This window comes from Colossoma macropomum, unplaced genomic scaffold (genome assembly GCF_904425465.1).
Source record: "Colossoma macropomum unplaced genomic scaffold, Colossoma_macropomum, whole genome shotgun sequence".
NCBI lineage: Eukaryota > Metazoa > Chordata > Actinopteri > Characiformes > Serrasalmidae > Colossoma > Colossoma macropomum.
The window spans coordinates 14,397,119-14,415,489 of NW_023494806.1; the positions used below are offsets into that span (position 1 = coordinate 14,397,119).

At 38.2% G+C, this 18,371-nt stretch overlaps 1 pseudogene; it reads right to left on the reverse strand.

Annotated features, from left to right (window-relative positions):
- Positions 1–4,636: 4,636 nt before the first annotated feature.
- On the reverse strand, positions 4,637–17,799 carry LOC118827340 (annotated as a pseudogene).
- Between the last annotated feature and the right edge of the window lie 572 nt (positions 17,800–18,371).

The following is an 18,371-nucleotide window of genomic DNA, read 5'->3' on the forward strand; positions in this document are numbered from 1 at the left end:
CCCCGGTCCCAATCTTTTTGGAACGTGTTGCTGGCATCAAATTCAAAACAGGCATATATTTTTTCAAAAAACAATAACATTTCTCACTTTCAGCATTTGATATGTTGTCTTTGTACTATGTTCAATTAAATATAGGGTTTGAATGATTTGCAAATCATTGCATTTTGTTTTATTTACATTTTGTACAGCATCCCAACTTTTTTGGAAACAGGGTTGTACATTTTCCAGATGTTTTAGAGGTCGCTCAGTTTTGTACTACATATTTTTTTCTTGAAAAACATTGATGGAATATATTTTCATAGAAATGTGTATGATTTACAAAACCAGAAGCAAACTGGATTTTTCTCTTCACAGGTAACAAGCAATGAATAATTAATAAGTGATTTTACTTTCTATGTTTTATTGTGGCAGTTGTACATGATTGTTTCTTATGCTGAAAGCTGCTGTTGTGCTTGTCTGATTTGTTTTTACAGCAGAGGGTTCTCACCCTTATTGCTTGCTAGCAGCTCAACACAGGGTCAACAGTTCACATAGAATATAAGCGTACCCTAAACGCAGCCAAAGCATCCTATTTTTCATCACTAATGAAATGAGTATAACAAAAATAATCCTAAGATCCTGTTCGCAGCTATATCCAAATTAACTGGCAACATTAAACAGCTTGAAGCCAATATTCAAACAACATATAGCAGCAATGATTTAAACAGATTCTTCAATGATGAAATAGAAAATATTAGACTACAAATCCAAAATCTGCCTATAGATCTATTATCACAACATGATGAGAGTCCTGCCAGCCCAAAAGTCCAGTTGCTCCCTTTTAGTCCTATCCAAACAAATGAATTAGTCACACTGATTAGATCATCCAAATTATCAACATGCATTTTTGACCCAGTACACACAAAACTGCTCAAACAGATTGTCCCCTAACCTCTGCAGTCTATAATGAATTCGTCCCTCAATCTGGGATATGTTCCAAAATCATTAAAACTTGCAGTCGTTAAACACCTACTTAAAAAGCAAGATCTTCATCCTAATAAACTCGCCAACTATAGACCAATTTCCAATCTCCCTTTCATTGCTAAGATCTTAGAAAAAGTGGTTTCACATCAACTGTCTACTCCTATCTACAAGAACACTCTCCGTAAGATGTTTTAGTCTGGTTTTAGACCCTTTCACAGTACTGAAACAGCTTTAACTAGAGTAGTAAATGATCTCCTTGTGTCTCTCGGAAGTGGCCATATTTGGATACTAGTCCTTCTAGATCTCAGTGCAGCATTGGATACTATCGATCACAAGATCCTCCTTGATAGGCTGGAAAATCTGGTTGGTATCAAAGGACAGGCTTTGTCCTGGTTCCGATCTTATCTGACAGACCGTTATCAATTTGTCACTGTTAACAATAAACACTGATCGCACGCTAGTACAATATGGTGTCCCCCAAGGATCTGTGCTTGGGCCGCTGCTTTTCTCTCTGTACATGCAACCTCTTAGTAACCTTATTCCCAGATTCGGCATTAGTTTTCACTGCTACGCGGATGACATGCAATTTTACATATCTGCCAATCCAAATGTGGCTCTAAATTCTTAATCCTAACAAAACTGAGGTCCTACTACTTGGACCCAAAGCAAAGAGATCTCAACTCTCCAAATTTGAACTAAATTTAGAGGCCACACAGTCATTCCAAGCACTACTGTAAAAAATCTAGGCGTCATCTTTGATTCCAGTCTCTCTTTTCATATACGTTTGCAACATTGTTAGAACCGCATTGTTTCACTTGTGTAACATCGCTAGACTACGCAATATTCTAGCCCTAAACGATGCAGAAAAACTTGTGCATGCATTTATAACCTCCAGGCTGGACTACTGTAACACCATTTTAGCTGGATGCTCCAACACTTTAATAAATAAGCTCCAACTGTTCCAGAATGCAGCTGCTAGAGTCCTTACAAGGACCAAAAAATTTGACCGTATATCCCCTAATCCTGTTGTCATTACACTGGCTACCTGTTAAATTTTGAGTAAAGTATAAGATCCTTCTCTTAACGTATAAATCATTAAATGGCCTGGCCCCACAGTATTTTAGTGAATTAATTCAGTCATATGAACCCACACGTACGCTCCACTCACAAAATAACGGCCTGCTGACAGTTCCTAGAATTAGAAAAACCATGCCAGGTGGTCGAGCATTTTCCTGCGTAGCCCCAAAATTGTGGAATCATCTCCTGACCTCTGTCCGGGACTCAGACCCACTCTCTACTTTTTGAAACTAGACTCAAAACTTATCTGTTTGCACGATCATTTTGCTAATATTAATTGTTGCACTATTAACTGACTAATATCTCTCCATAAACGGACCTGTCCTGTTAATCAATTTCTCTCTCTCTCTCTCTCTCTCTCTCTCACTCTCTCTCTCTCCTTTTATTTGAGCCCCTGAGCGACATCTGCCTGAGTCGCCACATGTGAGCCACGAGAGCTGCTAGAGTCACCAGAGCTCCATTTCCCTTGGCTGATCTGCACCTCACCTGCATGAACTGACCTTCCTGATGATGATGCTGCTGCTGTTGCATAAACTCAAACTATTTAATTAACCATTGCTCCGCCTGTTTTTCCCGTTTTGTATTCTAATATTTTATACTAGTGCTGTTTGCTATCCGGTGTCGACCAGAGGAGGATGGGTTCCCCTTTTGAGTCTTGGTTCCTCTCAAGGTTTCTTCCTTTTGCTCTTAGGGAGTTTTTCCTTGCCACTGTCGCCACTGGTGATCCTCATGGGTGCTTGGACCCAGATTTTTCTGTAAAGCTGCTTTGTGACAACAACTGTTGTAAAAAGCGCTATATAAATAAACTTTGACTTGACTTGACTTGAGTTCACACAGAGAGCCAACAGTGTTACAGAGTTATGGGGATAAATATTTCATTTTATTACTTAAAAATCATTTTCCATCATGCTGGTGGAATTTTCACTAGGGGATCTGCAGAAAGAGGTTAACTGACATTGCAAACAGAATGCTGTTGAAACTTGAAAGATTTTTCTGGTACTTATCAGATCAGTTTGGGGTAATGCTGTCAAGATGTCATCGTATGATTCACAAAGACAGCATCATCTGATTTAGTTCTATAGTTTATGGTGAGGTAGACCTAATTTGATGTTTAGTGTTTTAATCTAATTCAGTGGAGTTCTGATTGATCATTCACAGAGCAAGTGCACACAGAGTAAATCATTTAAAGGTTTTAAAAGCAAACTTCCAGAAAACGTCCAAATTATAGTTCATGAATAAGTAGCTGAAGAATTATTATTAAGATATTTATTCAAGTTTTTTTTATTCAAGTCCTGTTTTGTGAGATTTATAGCTCATAATCTGTGAAATTGGGACCAATGGCCACAAGGAGGCAGCTACACATCATTTTCATCCTTGGCTTTTTTGAACTGTAGCAGACACAACAATGTGTGAGGGACAAAAACCTGCTGATAAGGGCTTTATTGTAAGTTCATCATTAACACAGTGTATGAACAATCTTTAAAGTAAGCACAAATATGAGTTTTATATTGTAATATTATATAATAATATTAAATACACACTTAATAAATGTGGTTCTTCAAGAGTCCTCTAGTAAAGAAAATGGTTCTATATAGAACCATGAACATTCAAAAAACCCTTTGTATGATTAAAAGGTTTTTTGCATCATGAAAGGTTTTTCTGATTGATGGAGAATGTGTTGTAGATGGTTCTATATAGCATATTTTTGAAAATGGTTGTATACTGCATCAAAAAGGGCTCTGCTATTGTTGGGATGTCAAACTTGTACCAATAGAAGACCCATTTTGGGGGATACATAGAACCCTTTTCAAAAGGTGATATATAGAACCATCTACAGCACATTCTCCATCAATTTGAAGAGCACTTTCATGATGCAAATAACCCTTTAATCATGCAAAGGGTTCTACATAGAACCATTTTCTTTACTAAAGAAATCTTGAAGAACCATCTTTTTTAAGAGTGTCTGATACACAAAAAATAAAATGCATGAGGAAAAATCTGTTTTTGGTAAGAGAAACGAGTAAGTGAATCAATAGAACACAAAAACATAAAAAAAAAAAATACATTTTTTATGCACCAATATCGTAGATTCTTTCTACTCTACCTTCATTTGTTGCTTCTATTCTTCTGCAGTAAGGATTTCAGAAAAGAGCCACACTTTGAAAAGTATGTGAAAGTTTTCAGTCATCTTGTTTCAAAACCGGTTTTAATAAGCCCCCTCGGGGGAATTCCCCGCGGGGGAAACTCCAGTGCCATTTTAAGGCCTGTTGGATTACTTTTCTAGCTCAAGTGAAAAGTGTCAGAAAAGCCCTCGAAGGGGTGAGAGAGTGAGCGAACACCAGTGTCGACTTCAGCAGCAGAACTTGCTCAGAAATAATGGCGACCTGATTCATTTCCATTTTCAAACCCAAAAAACTATAAGCCAAACAATTAACTATTCTGAAATGCTTAACATTACAAAATGATAAATTTGATTTGCTAGCTAGGTTTTAGGTAAAAACTACTCTGTTACTTACACATGACTTCTGATACAGCTTCTAGTTAGCATGCTAAAGGCTACATGGCTAATAAGAACAAAAAGAAAATGACTACACCACAGTTCTCCTCCAATTTTACAGTCAGACAAAGCAATTACTCTCACATGTGAGTACATAATGTTCAAACATCTTGATAAACAATCAGTCACCAGCATCTGGTCAAACCTGCCTCCAGTTCTGTTTACTGCGCTAGTTAGCTGTTAGCTACACAACCAGCAATTAGCAATTCTTTTTTTTTCCCTTTCAATAAGGTCACAACAACAAAGCAAGTTACAAATCTCAATCTATTGCCTTTTCTGTCTCCAGGTCTTCTGCAGATTATGATCAGAGGGCATTCGTGTCCATAACTGGAAGAATGCACATTTGCTAATAAGCAGAACCATAACCAGAACTGAGAAACCATATCTGGCAATAATCAATCAAAAGAGGTCTGCTCATGTTCTGGAGGCTGATAACATTTTCACACTGAGCTGGCATCATTTTAGGTTTAACAAAAAGAATCCAGAATAGCAATCATTTAGTATCATGCCAGTAGCTTGAGGGTTGACCCACTTATTCTAATTCAGTTCTTTGTAAAGATATACATATAATATCAGTAAACAAGCTAATCTAGAATTAACCCTCCTGACTATGTATTGACTGTGCTGCATGTCAGGCAAAAGCTCAAGTTTAATATTTGCTATGTCTGGTTTTAATGCATCAAAATTGGTGCAAGACATTTTCTACCTGCAGTCAAACTGCATATTTCATCATAATTGAGTAAGAAACTGATAAATCAATGGTTTACAATTTCACATACTTTTCCTTACCACTCAGTTACTCTTGTGTTACCTTTAAGCCATTCCTCAGTCTTTCAAGTGCAAAGGTGAAAGCTGATGTGAATTACCCTCCTGCAAGCACATTTGTCAGGTGTTATGCTTTCTGAAAAAGGCAGTCCAGTAGTTTTCTTTATGACATGTGAAACCCAAGCCAGACTAATTATGCAGTGAATAAATGAAGAATGAAGGAGAACCTCTTTCATGGCAATGAAGCTGGTTCAGCAGCAAAACAAAAAAGGTCAGGTGGAAGAGTGAAATATAATACAATTTCTTAATTTAATATTTAATGGTGAAAGTGCAGTCTGTTCTTGTGCAGCATAGAGGCCAAAACAAACCCATTCTGTAATAAAACATGTCCAGTAAACTCAAGAAATTTTCATTTACCTAGCCTGTTAACATTGATTCACAAGTAAAATTCATTCATTCATTCTCATTAAATAAAGGATGGAAAGGAAAGGAAAACATTAGAAATAAAAAAATAATGATAAACACTTCTTCAGTATACACGTCCATCTTAAAATTAAGAAGCAAACATTGCATTTTCATGAATATCTAAAGAGACGATTTCTTTCCACATTCTGTGAAGAACAAGCGACTGCAACCCACATCTGAGAAATCATAACATTGCTTCAACTACACATGTTTAGTGTGCACTTTTGCAAGGCTCTTAAGCTAATAGAATGATTTGTTTATGTAATGCTAAATTCTAGTCTAGTTTTTATATGTTGTTAGTCAGAATTTTTGAATGAAGAAAACCTACCTATAGTTTTATTTGTAGCTTTACGATTGACCAACTTTTTCAATAATGACAGACATACAGAGACATAAGACAATCTTACAGCACTTTGGCCCAGCAGTTAAATTAGCAAAATTTGGCTATAGATACAGCAGAGTTAACACAGATGTGCAAAGTTGTGGATGCTAGCTTTGGCTATAATTAAGCTCATTATATACAAAAAAGCAGTCATCATCAGAAAGTGCTGTATATACACACACTGACAGCTGAAATACAGAGATCCAGTCAACTTAGCTCGTTAGCTGTGTGTGATGTGGAGTGAGGAAAATCTGATCATTTCTGAGCAACACAAGAGTAACTGGAGGGGATGTTTTTGTTCAGTTTATCACACCCTCAAGTTAAGGTCCAACACTGTGATGTGTTATGCCCCATAAAACTTGTCAATTTCTTCTTTGTACATTTTTGCGACCACAGGCCTCTTGAGCTTCATAGTGGGACCTGGAAAAAAGAGAATCAGTGAGATTTTACAGCCTGAAACCGACCTACTGACATAAACATTTGTGCCTTTACTGATAATGTATTTGTCAGGTCCTGGTCTCCGTCTACCGCTCTCCCTCGCTCTGTGTCGCCTATCTGCTGATCACCGGCTCCGCCCTCCACCTGTTCCTCATTTCATCTCTGTTATTTAACGTCCAGCTTTCGTTCCTCAGTTGTGAAGTCTCTTGCCAACTAGAAGAGTTCTGAGTCATAAGCCCCTTACTTTGTAAACTTGTTTTTTTCTGATTAGTTTTGTTTGTTCCTGCTATTTTGTTGGAGTTCTACCATTCTGAGTTAAAAGCCTCTTTTGCACAGGCATCCAGTCTCCCATCTCCATACACGACAGTATTTTACCATTCAAAAGCTCAGTCCAGCTAACTGTATGCTGGTGGCAATGAAACCAAATCAAGCCTCACCTCTTTGGACATTTTATAAAAAGACCAACTCATTTGAAACCATTATCTTTGGAACAGTTGAGGTTGTTGAAGTTAAAAGAGAAGGAGGACAACAAGCAAGAAGATGGATGGACACAGAGAAATCATAAACAAGCCACTAAGCCTAAATACAAACAACAGACAGGACATTTTGGAGAAACACTATTCATATGGTTGCCAGAACCGACTTGACAGCACTTCATGTTCGTTAGTGCACTTTGTTGTCCATAATGTGTTTGGGTCTAGTTTTGTATTCTGCTATCTCCTAGATAATGTGTACATGGCATATGAAGTTAACAAATCAATTTGCTATACAGTTCTGCAAAACAACAATTTAAATAACAATGGGGACATTTTGCAACATATATAGTGTTCACACAAAGACAGATGCCTTTTAAAAGCGGAATAACAGACTGCAGACATGCTGCAATGTAAGTTCAGGCCTGCTGTTATAAATATGGTTCCGTCATTCAACACAGACAAGTTCAGTCATATGTGTTTCTGATTATAAATAAATAAATAAATAAAAATAAATAAATTAATAAATAAATACAAATAATAATTACCAAGCTCCCCTCCAGATATGGAGAAGTCCCGCGCCAGGAGAGTCCACTTCTGAACCCTCTGAGCGTTGGAAGTGGCTTTGGTGTTGACTTTGTCTACACCTTCCTGGATGGCTTTGTAAATGGCTGGCTCTTTGTTGTTGATGATTTCAGACACTTTGCTGGCGGTCACTCCATGCTGCCGGCAGAACTCCACTACCAGCGGGCTCAGCTCATCTGTGGGCTCTCCATTCTCATCAGCCTGACACTGAGGAATGCAAGAGGTTTTAATTTATTATGACTGAAAACCTTAAACAACTTGTCTCTAAAATGGCCTCAATTTTGTCATGAATCTTGTAAATGAGAGTATTTTGCCATTACAAATATTCAGCGCTTATTCTTACTAGCATAGTACTGTGCAAAGGTCAGAGACCACCTTTAATTGAATTCATTTCTCAGTCAAAATGACCATTAAGTACAAGTTATTAATTTTACAGGAGATATTTCTGAAGAGACTGGATATAAGACAATCCATTTGTATATGGAAAGGAATATCAAAAAAAGTGTTAAAGAGTTTTCAAAACCAAAGTTTAAAGAACGACCTGGTAGACCATCTTTGACAGACGGGAAAAAATCAAGCTCTTCCTTCAGAAGTCCACAGATGTTTCTGTTCAGCCTTCCACAACTCAACACTGATTCTGAAAGGATGTGTAGCTGTCAAGAAGCCCTTACTGGGACAATGGAGTGACCACCCCAGAACCCAGACCTCATCATCATTAAATGTGTTTGTGATTGCTTGTCAGAATTGTCAGAAGCAGAAAATGCAACCTAGTTCTAAGACTGAACAGTAGGTATGGAAAACACCCCTGCAGATTTCTCTGGAAAACGTACAGCCTTTAGAAAAGAATGGAAGCTGCAATAAAAAAGGGTAGACACACTGAACACCGAAAAATGTAATATTATATTCAGTTTTTTCCAGATGCAAAAAAATTAATAACTTGTACTTAATGGCTGTTTTAACTGGAAATTAAATTCTGCGTCATTTCTCCAAAGAAACCTCCTTACCACCTTTATTTTTAAGAGTGTCAGGGATCTAAAAGGTGAATGAAATGTGGGTTGGCTTACTTTCAGAGTGAAAAGCATGGACAGGAATTTCTTTTTGTCTCCCACTAACATGGCATTGCTAATGATGGACACTTGCTCTTTGACTGCATCCTCAATGGGGACGGGTGGGACATTCTCTCCTCCAGCGGTGATGATCAGTTCTATAAAATACATTAAACAAACATTTTCATTTTCAGCACATTCACATTTCTTATTTGTTTATCAAAGACAAGCTAGCAGCAGTTTGTGACCATATTTTCAAAAGTTTTAAAGTACGAGTAAATCAACACATACATTCCCTCATCTATTCATTTTCTACAAAACATTCCAAATTGGAAGTTTTCTAAGAAATTAATTGACTCATTGCCCAATATACAAAGCTTTTTGTGCCAGTTTTAGGCACATAATTTTATCTGTCTTTTATAACCATATGTAAATTTGCCATAACATAGCAAATGACTGTTACTAGGAGATTTAATCTGACAATATCAGCCCTGAAAGAATATTTACCATCAGAAAAACATTCTAGCTCTTAGGATCAGAAGTACATGTATGTGAATAAGTAGTGTAAAATATGCAATAATACAGCTGCAGTATGTGTTATTGTTTCACAAATCTACACTGGTATAAAATAAAAGTCCTGTAGAGTGTTTTAGAGGGAAATAACTTTATTTATTAACACTTCTGTCTCCTTGTCACTCAACTTTCATTTTCTTGTTGTCTTGAGCTTGTTGGTGGCTCCTTTTACACCATCATGAGTGTGTGCAGTAAGTTAGCTTATCTATAGGCACCTTATAGTCCTTTTTCAAACAAACCTTGGGGAACTTCTTACTGCTTTGGACTAAAACCTACATTGTACCCACATCTACCTTTTATTCTGCCCGTAATGTACAGGAAGCCATTTTCGTCGTGCTTTCCCAGGTCTCCTGAGTGCAGCCAGCCTTCTGAGTCCAGCGCCTCCTCAGTCTTGTCAGACATGTTCAGGTAGCCCATGAAGACGTGCCGGCCCCAGAAGCACACTTCCCCATTTCCGTCTGCATCTGGCTTGTCCAGCTTGGTTCTGCAGCCTGGTATCACCTTACCACAGCTGTGGGATCATAATGGGATTGTGAATCCACATCCTGGATACATCTGTTTTTTGTTGGTGAATCTGTGATCTAAAGCTTATGTTCTACTGTCAACTTGACATCAAAGCTGGCAAATGCAACCTTTCTGACAAATGACACCTATTGGAATAAGCCTTTTTAAATGTTTATGTAAGTCTATGTCCGTTGTCATGAAGGGCTTATGGAGGTGTCAGAAAGGCTTATTAACACTGCCTTACAGTAGTGTTACTTGCTGTTGTCAAGAATGACTCTCCTAGCTGCATCAAATCAGACAGGCAACACCTGAGCCAACCTAGAACGATGCAAAATTTTAAACCAAAGAAAGAGAAAGAGACGCAGAGCTGACCTCATGATTTGGTAATTGTTGGCGGAGGATATGCTGTGTGGTCCCGTGCTCTCGCTCATGCCGTACAGCTCATACAACTGAATGTTGAGGCTCATGAAGTACTCCAGTGTGTCCTTGGTGACGGGCGCAGCGCCTGTGAAACAGCTCCTACAGCGGTCCAGCCCAAGGGCAGCACGCACTCTCTTGAAGACCAGATTATTAGCCAGCATGAAGCCCCAGGGCACAGAGGGATCACTGGGAATCAAGGCACAGGAGCATTTAGCCATTCAGATTAGATGTGAATACTATGACTTACTACTACTACTACTACTACTACTACTAATAATAATAATAAGAATAAGAAGAAGAAGAAGAAGAAGAAGAAGAAGAAGAAGAAGGTTATATAGCACTTGCTAAACAGAATTTTCTAAAGTGTTTTATGGAGGGATTACAGCAAAAATAACATATAATAAAAGACAAGTAAAATTTAGCTGAAGATAAAAAATTAAGGCTTATGAAACACCTTAACATTTTAAAGGGTAAATTGGAATTTTCTCACTTTTTGCTGAAAAATGTGCCACTTGCTCACTGCTTTTACTTTTTCTCAATATGGTAAACTCAGCAAATAAATACAAACTATACAAGCAGAAAAATGCTGTATTTAAGTTTGTGCCCTGTAAAGAATGTGGTGACTTATTTTCACTTAGAAAATCAACAAAATGTATAAGATGAACAGGGGTATTCAAATTTTGCACAATTACAAAAACAGCCCATTTAATAGAGAAAGAAAAGACGAAAAATGGTCATTCAAAATGAATCATGACTATTTTTGGTACATAAAACCACACAAATATCATAAGTAAACCTCAGGGGCAAAAATAACATACATTCAAAAAAATGTAGAATATGGGCCCTTTAAAGGAGAGAAATAACTGATAAATAAAAGACAATATTTTAAACAGGATAAAAAGCTAAGAATAACAAGACCTAAGATCCAAAAACAACCTATTTCAAGAAACTCTAATAACTAGTGTTAACCAGCCTTGTTGTTGGAGATCTACTTTCCTGTAGTACCTAGTTCCCAGAACACAGTCTGCCATACGTGCTCCAGCTAGTTAACTTAAGTCCTGGCTGGATCAGATATATTAGTGTTATGTAAAAGGGGGCAACATGTTAGATGCAGGCTGAAACTAAACTCTGCAAGTAAGGAGATCTCCAGGAGGAGGGTTGGTGACCTAAAACATACCCGTTCATGGCATTATAGCTGGCCTGAAGTCCGATACCCTTGGCCCAATCAACAATTTTTTTCTTCGTGGTGGAAGACTTTACACCAATGGCTTTCATTGCTTCCTGCATCTTCTCCCACACGCGTGGAACTCCCAGAAAGCTCGTAGGCCGCACGTCTCTCAGAGTGTGGGCCAAAGAACCCTACAAGATATAGACTCATGTAGGCTTTCTTGCCATGTCTCAGTATGTATATTTTATTAAGATATAATGAAGATCAGAACTACAACTAAGTAGTAATCATAGTGAAAGCCTAAAAACAAATCTTATGAATTACACCACTGGTACAACTTTTTTTCCCAAAGATAAATCTCCCTAAATGTTTTTTGGCTCTTTTAAAAGGTTCTTCATACTCAAATGTCATTTACAAAGAACATTTTTGTTACCTTTATTTTTAAAAGTGTACATTGTCAGAAAATAAAAATTACATTACTTCATAAATGAAGACAACACTGACCTTCAATGCATCTGGTTCTGCAAAGTAGGTAGCACCAGCAATCTTTTAAGGGGATCCACAGGTCGTTGACCTGGGCTGCCACATGACTGAGGGGCAGGTAGCTCACCACAGACTCTTCTGCCACCTTCACCCCGACCACAAGACCTGCTGCATTCGAGAGCCATGTGATCTGACCAGAGAAGGGCCAAAACGGGATATTTGTATTGATTAACCTTGAGCTACTGTTTTTAACATGGCCTAGAAACATCTAGCTAAGTTTCAGTTTTATAAAGTGATTTTCGAGAGCAAAATGAAAAGTCTAACTTATTACACAGTAATTACACAGATAATGTGGATGAACATTTCGATCCTCTTTATGAAAAAACTCTTTTATTTCCAGGTCACTCACATTATCATGACTGAGCATGACTCCTTTTGGGTTCCCTGTTGTTCCTGAGGTGTAGATAAGAGTGCAGCATTCGTTAGCCTTTTGGCTATTAATCACTTTATCCAGCTGAGCATCTGAGACCTCCTCACCAAGCTTCATAAACTCAGCCCACTGAAAGAACAGATCACATTTAAAAATACAGTCAGTGTCCTTGATTGTCTGAAACTGTATATGTGGAAAAAATGTTGATAGAGAGATGTTCATGTTCATGTTCACTACAAACACTCAAACCAGTCTGTCTGCAGGGTAACATCAGATTATCTATGTCCTAGCATGCCAAAGCTTTTTCAGTCTGTCCAGAGGAAGACAATCAAAAACAAGCTTTGGTGGAACTGTCCTGTAAATGTGCAGGCCTACCGTATATACATTTGGCAGCTTTTTCTCCAGTTCACCCTTGTACTGAACGATAGCCTTTAAATGTGGTAGCTGGTCTTTGACCTAAATAAGAAAAAAAGAAAAACAACAGCTTTAAAAAGGAGCTCTAATCAAAATTAAACATGTAACCATTACCACAACTATTGTAAACTTGCCTTCTCGCCTCCTACAGCTGTGCCACAGTACTCTCTACAGTGAAAGTTCAAAGAGTAGGAAAACCCCCTTCTGATTATGTATTCTGAAGGTGAGAGGAGCTTTAAAAAAAGAGCAACTGCTTTGGGGTGGATTTTTTTAATGCTTGGTTGTATTTAGCCTATAGTTTATTCGCTATGGGTTAGTGCCAGTCGGGATTTGTTGATAGCACAGGGATTACCGATGGTTGTATGTTATATTTTTATAATACATACTGGGTATTGTCGTGAGTACATTAATGAAAGAAAACATGAAAATGATATCACATTTTGAATTCTGTCAAACCAAGGAGGCTTAGGGATATGCATTACATAACAAATAACATATTAAACTCTAGGTTTAGGCTGGAATAAAGGGTTGCTAAAGTCAACCCAGAGTCCACTTTCCAAAAGCATCATAGTACTAGTACTGTCTTAACTGGTAGTGGGAATGTTCAGAGTGACAACTCCATCCCAGAATTCTTGTAGATTTGTGATGCTTTTGGGAAATGGGGTCCAGCGACAGGTCTGTCAAACTACAATTAATGCATCAGTTATTTACCTGGAGGATTTTCACAAGCTGTTTGTTGTTTTCAACAACCACAATGTTGGCTTTGCTGTTATGAGCTACATACTGGCAGGCTTCTGGAGAGTTGGTGGTGTAGATTCCAGTAGCGAGTCCTCTGGAGAACAAACAGTGATCAGATCTTGCATTCTTTTACCATTGAGTACAGCTTGCATTTTCCTCATTTTTTTAAACTGATCTGCAAATCTTTATCGATAAGAGTGCCTGAACAGATAATACACTGAACATAGAACAATGTGTAAAGCTGAAAAAATTATTTCAGACATAGTACCCCGCCATGATAGAGGCAATATCTGCGATGAACCACTCAGGAGAATTGAAGCCCAGGATCCCAACTCCATGGAAACGCTCCAGCCCCAACTATAGACACAGGACACATATACTGAGTAGGCACACATATTTTGTCATAATTACATATTAAATCATATAAGACAATGGCCATAAAAAAAGTTGGGACAATATGGAAAATGCAAATAAAAACAAAAAGCAATGATTTGTTGTAAATAATACATCCATTCCTGTCATTCAGGCCTGCAAAACATTTAAAAAAAAGAGTTGGTACAGGGGCAATTTAGGGCTTGTAATGAGCTAAAATACTTAAATGGTGCAATTTGGAACAGACGATGTCAACAGGTGACTGTAATCATGATTGGGTACAAAAACAGCATCCAGGAAAGGCCTAGTACTTTAGGAGTAAAGATGGGCCGAGGATCGCCAGTTTGCCAAAAGAAAATTCTTTAAATGTTTAAAAACAATATTCCTCAATATTTTTAAACATTTCAAGAGATTCTTGAAATGTTGAGATTGGATATTTCACCCTCTGCGGTGCATAACATGATTAAATGGTTCAATGAATCTGGAGCAATTTCAGTGCGTAAAGCGCAAGGGCACAAGCCTACGCTGAATAACTGTGCTCTCTGATCCTTCAGACAGCACTGCATCAAGACCTGTCATTTATCTATAAGCAATATACCCACATGGGCTCAAGATTAATTTGGCAAGTCTTTGTTAAGCACTACAATAGGCAGTTACATCGACAAATACCAGTTAAAATTTTACTGGGCCAAATTCTTATGTTAACTGTGTGAAAAGGCTGTCGACTTCTCTGGGCTCACTGGCATCTGGCATGGACCATCACACAGTGGAAACATGTATTGTGGTCAGAAGAACCAGTATTTCAGGTCTTTTTTGGAAGAAAAAGATGCCGTGTACTCCGGACCACAGACAAAAAGGACCATCCACTGTTGCCAGCAAGAAGTCCAAAAGCCAGGGTCTGTAATATTATGGGGTTGTCAGTGCCCTTGACAAAGATAATGTACACTTTTGCGATAGCACCATTAATGCAGAAAAATACATAGAGATTTTGAAGCAACATATGCTGCCCTCAAGATAAAATCTTTTCCAGGGGCACGCCTATGTATTTCAACAAGACAATGCAAAACCACATTCTGCACACTTTACAAAGGCATGGCTGGGAAAGATGAGGGTGTGGGTGCAGTTGCTGGACTGGCCTGCCTGCAGTCCCTACATAGAGTAGTAGAGAACTTGTGGTCCATACTGTTGCACACCCAAGGCAGAATGAAACAAAATTGCACCTGGAACGTTTCATTTCTTGGTGTCTTCAGTCCCTAAATGCCTTTGAAGTGTTGTGAAAAGGACAACATTACAAAGTGGTAAATGCCTCTGTCTCAACTTGTTTTGAAATATTTTGCAAGAATCAAAATTGAAATGTGTTTGTTTTTAAAAAAAACAAGTTAATGAGGTAAAACATTAAGTGATGTGATGCTGTATTGTTTTCAGAGTAATAGAAGTCCAAAATAAGTCAAATCACTGTTTTCAGTTTTAATTTGAACATAACATCCCAACTTTTTCTGATTTGGGGTTGTACAGATGTGGCTAAGGTCACATATAGATGAAAACTGTTCTATGTTGTAAGTCAGGGTTGTCCAATCTTATCCACAAAGGGCTGGTGTGGCTGCAAGTTTTCATTCCAAATGAGACACCTGATTCCACTTGTTAAATCAATGGTTCGGCCTTCAAACAACTGATCATGTGCAGTACTGCTTTGTTGGAACAGACACCTGCAAAAAACCTTTGCAAATAAGATTGGACACCCCTGTTCTAAGTGATGTCAAATGGAGATGAAGATAGGAACACTCCACACCCAATGCAGACTAAAGTTTATACTGGGATCTAATGTAGTGTCCATATTGCAACTGTAATTTCATTGTTAAGAAAGGTCTCATATTTTGAAATGTCTAATATTTTCCAAATATTTGCATTTGCATATCATGTTCATCATACCAAGAAAGAAACCAAATTTAGGGAAATTAACTAATCTTTGCATGAGTACTTTACTAGCTTTCCTTACACAGACAAAACAAGAAAAAAGTCTAGGTATAAAGAAGAAATTCAGTGGAGAAACATCATCCAAAATTTAATAGGTATCAGACAATCACTGACTTGACGTCTTTCTCAGGGAGATTTAACCCTAATCTGCAGAGTTATAATCTTAAGACATGTAAGACTCTTAAAAGCAATAGTGCCAAAAAAGTTTCACATCTCGTTTTCAACTAAACATATATATATATATATATATGTATGTGTATATATATATATATATATATATATATATGTCAGTCCAAGTACCTTGAGAAAGCTCTTGGCTGCCATTCGGCACTGCTGTCGGTATTCCCTGTAAGTCAGTGTTGCCCAAGTCCCATCCTTTTTCCACCGGAGGGCTGGCAGGTCTCCAAATTTATCCACTGTGGCCTGGAACATCTGATTAATGGTGAGTGGAGGTTCAGAGCCTGGACCTGACTCAGCCATCCTCAGCTTCACTGCCTTTTCCCTTTCAGTGCTCCAGTATTGCTCGGCCGGTGCAAGGTGCACCTCACCCGTAATTGAGATCGATTCTTCCTCTGGCAGACCAGGACAACATTGAGGACAAGGACTCGGCATGATTAGTAAGGATTTTAAAAATGCTTTGAAAATATGGTCAAAGGTCAAGCTTATGCAGCCTTTCAATGTGACAGAAGATCCCTCCGTCTATCCTTCCATGCATCTACTGCACTGACTGTTTACATACACTCAAGCCCTTTTAAAACCTGAGTGCTTAACTAGGAGGAAGATCTAGGTCAGGTTACTGGCAGGCTATGGAATGCCAAATCACACCAATCAGGTTTCTGTCTGTGAAAAGAATGTGATGGTGATGGCTATCTGGAAGCCAAGGCAGGGAATGAAGACAGTCAGCATGTGGTTATTTTCAGATTAAACAAGGTAAAACAAACAAGGTTTGTCTAATTATAGAACTGAACCTTACTGGTGGGGCCACTGTTCTGCAGTCCAAATGTACCTTATTCCAGAATTGTACAAAAGCCAATACATCCAACCCACAAGCAGTTTTAATTCCATGACATCCTGACTGAGATCTTATTCTAAAACAGTGTGAGTGATTGCTTGCTGATGACCTTTCTTTTAGGAGAAATCATCTGATCTTACCTTCCTCAAAGTTCCCAGCAGATGCCTCCTGACATTTGATGGTAAAACCCGACAGCGATAAAGCTTTCACCTCCTCTGAAAGCTCAGCATCTGCATCTACAGTTGGACTGTCAATCCCAGAATCATCTGCTGAGGAGACCTCCAGTACCTTTCTGCCCATGTGGTTCATGTTACCACCAATTAAAGAAGTCAGACAGCTGCCATTAAGCTGTGCTTTGGAGCCTTGGAGTGCCTGAGTATCTTTGATAGGGCCAGATACCTTTGGGAAACTAGCAGTAAAGCAACAAAAGAACATGAACACCAATGCGTACTTGAAGACAAATGCGTGAAATCTAATCCATGTTATTTCTTGAGTGGTTGTTAAGCAGGGATGAGCTAAAATCTATATGTGTTTGTATGCAGGGCTAGATACCTCTCAGCATTGTTTTCCATGGTGTGAATTCCCTTGGAATGATTGGGTTGTCCTCAGTGAGTGATAAGAGAAAAAACTCTTAAAAACGGAAAAGAAAAAAGGTGATCTGATTATTATAAACAAAGAAAAAACAAGATTTAAAAAGTACAGTTAACATAAACTGGTAAAATATCTTAAGATGGGTTATTAAGCTTAACTAGACGCAGAGCTCCCTGTAATGTATTTTATCCCTATTAAGTCCGAACTCCACTGGTAGCCTTTATATGAGACCATGATCTTGCAACACACTGAAATTCTGTGATAAGCGTGCCAATGGCCAGTCTGGATCAGAAGAGTGATGAAAGCAGCTGTTAGCTGGCACAGTATGTTTCAATGTCAACAGGCTGCCTTTCACCCATATCTGCTTGCTGAATTGCCATTCAGTGTGAAGGACAGAAGACTTAAAATGAGAAGACTCTTTAAAAGTAGTTCATCTTTATGTTGTACTACGTCCACGATAAACATAATCCCTAACCTCTGGTGCCATCTAGGGTAGCCTATAGCTAATGCAGTTCAACAAGACCAGGAGTGTTTATAATAACGCATAGAATCTGACTATGCTTTAGATAGTGAAGGTTGGTTTTTTACAAGTTGTTTAGTGACTAATTCCCAGTGTAGTAGGTCTCTAACCCATGCCAGAATCACCAAAGAAAGAGGGCAAAAGGACACAGTTCATAATTTCAACACTGGTGTGGTGACATGTAGGCCTGCACGTAAATGAACTTTTGCACACAGTTATGCAAAAACTGGTAAACTGGCCTGTGTCTCAGACCACATCACGTGTAAGCAAATTAAACTAAAATTTCAGAAATAAAGTTATACAATAGTGCTCTTAGGTTTCATGAATGCCCCACCATCGTTTGTTATAATGGAAAAATATGAGAGACACTATAATACACAGATCCATTTATTCATGTCCATTTATGTCATACATACAGCCA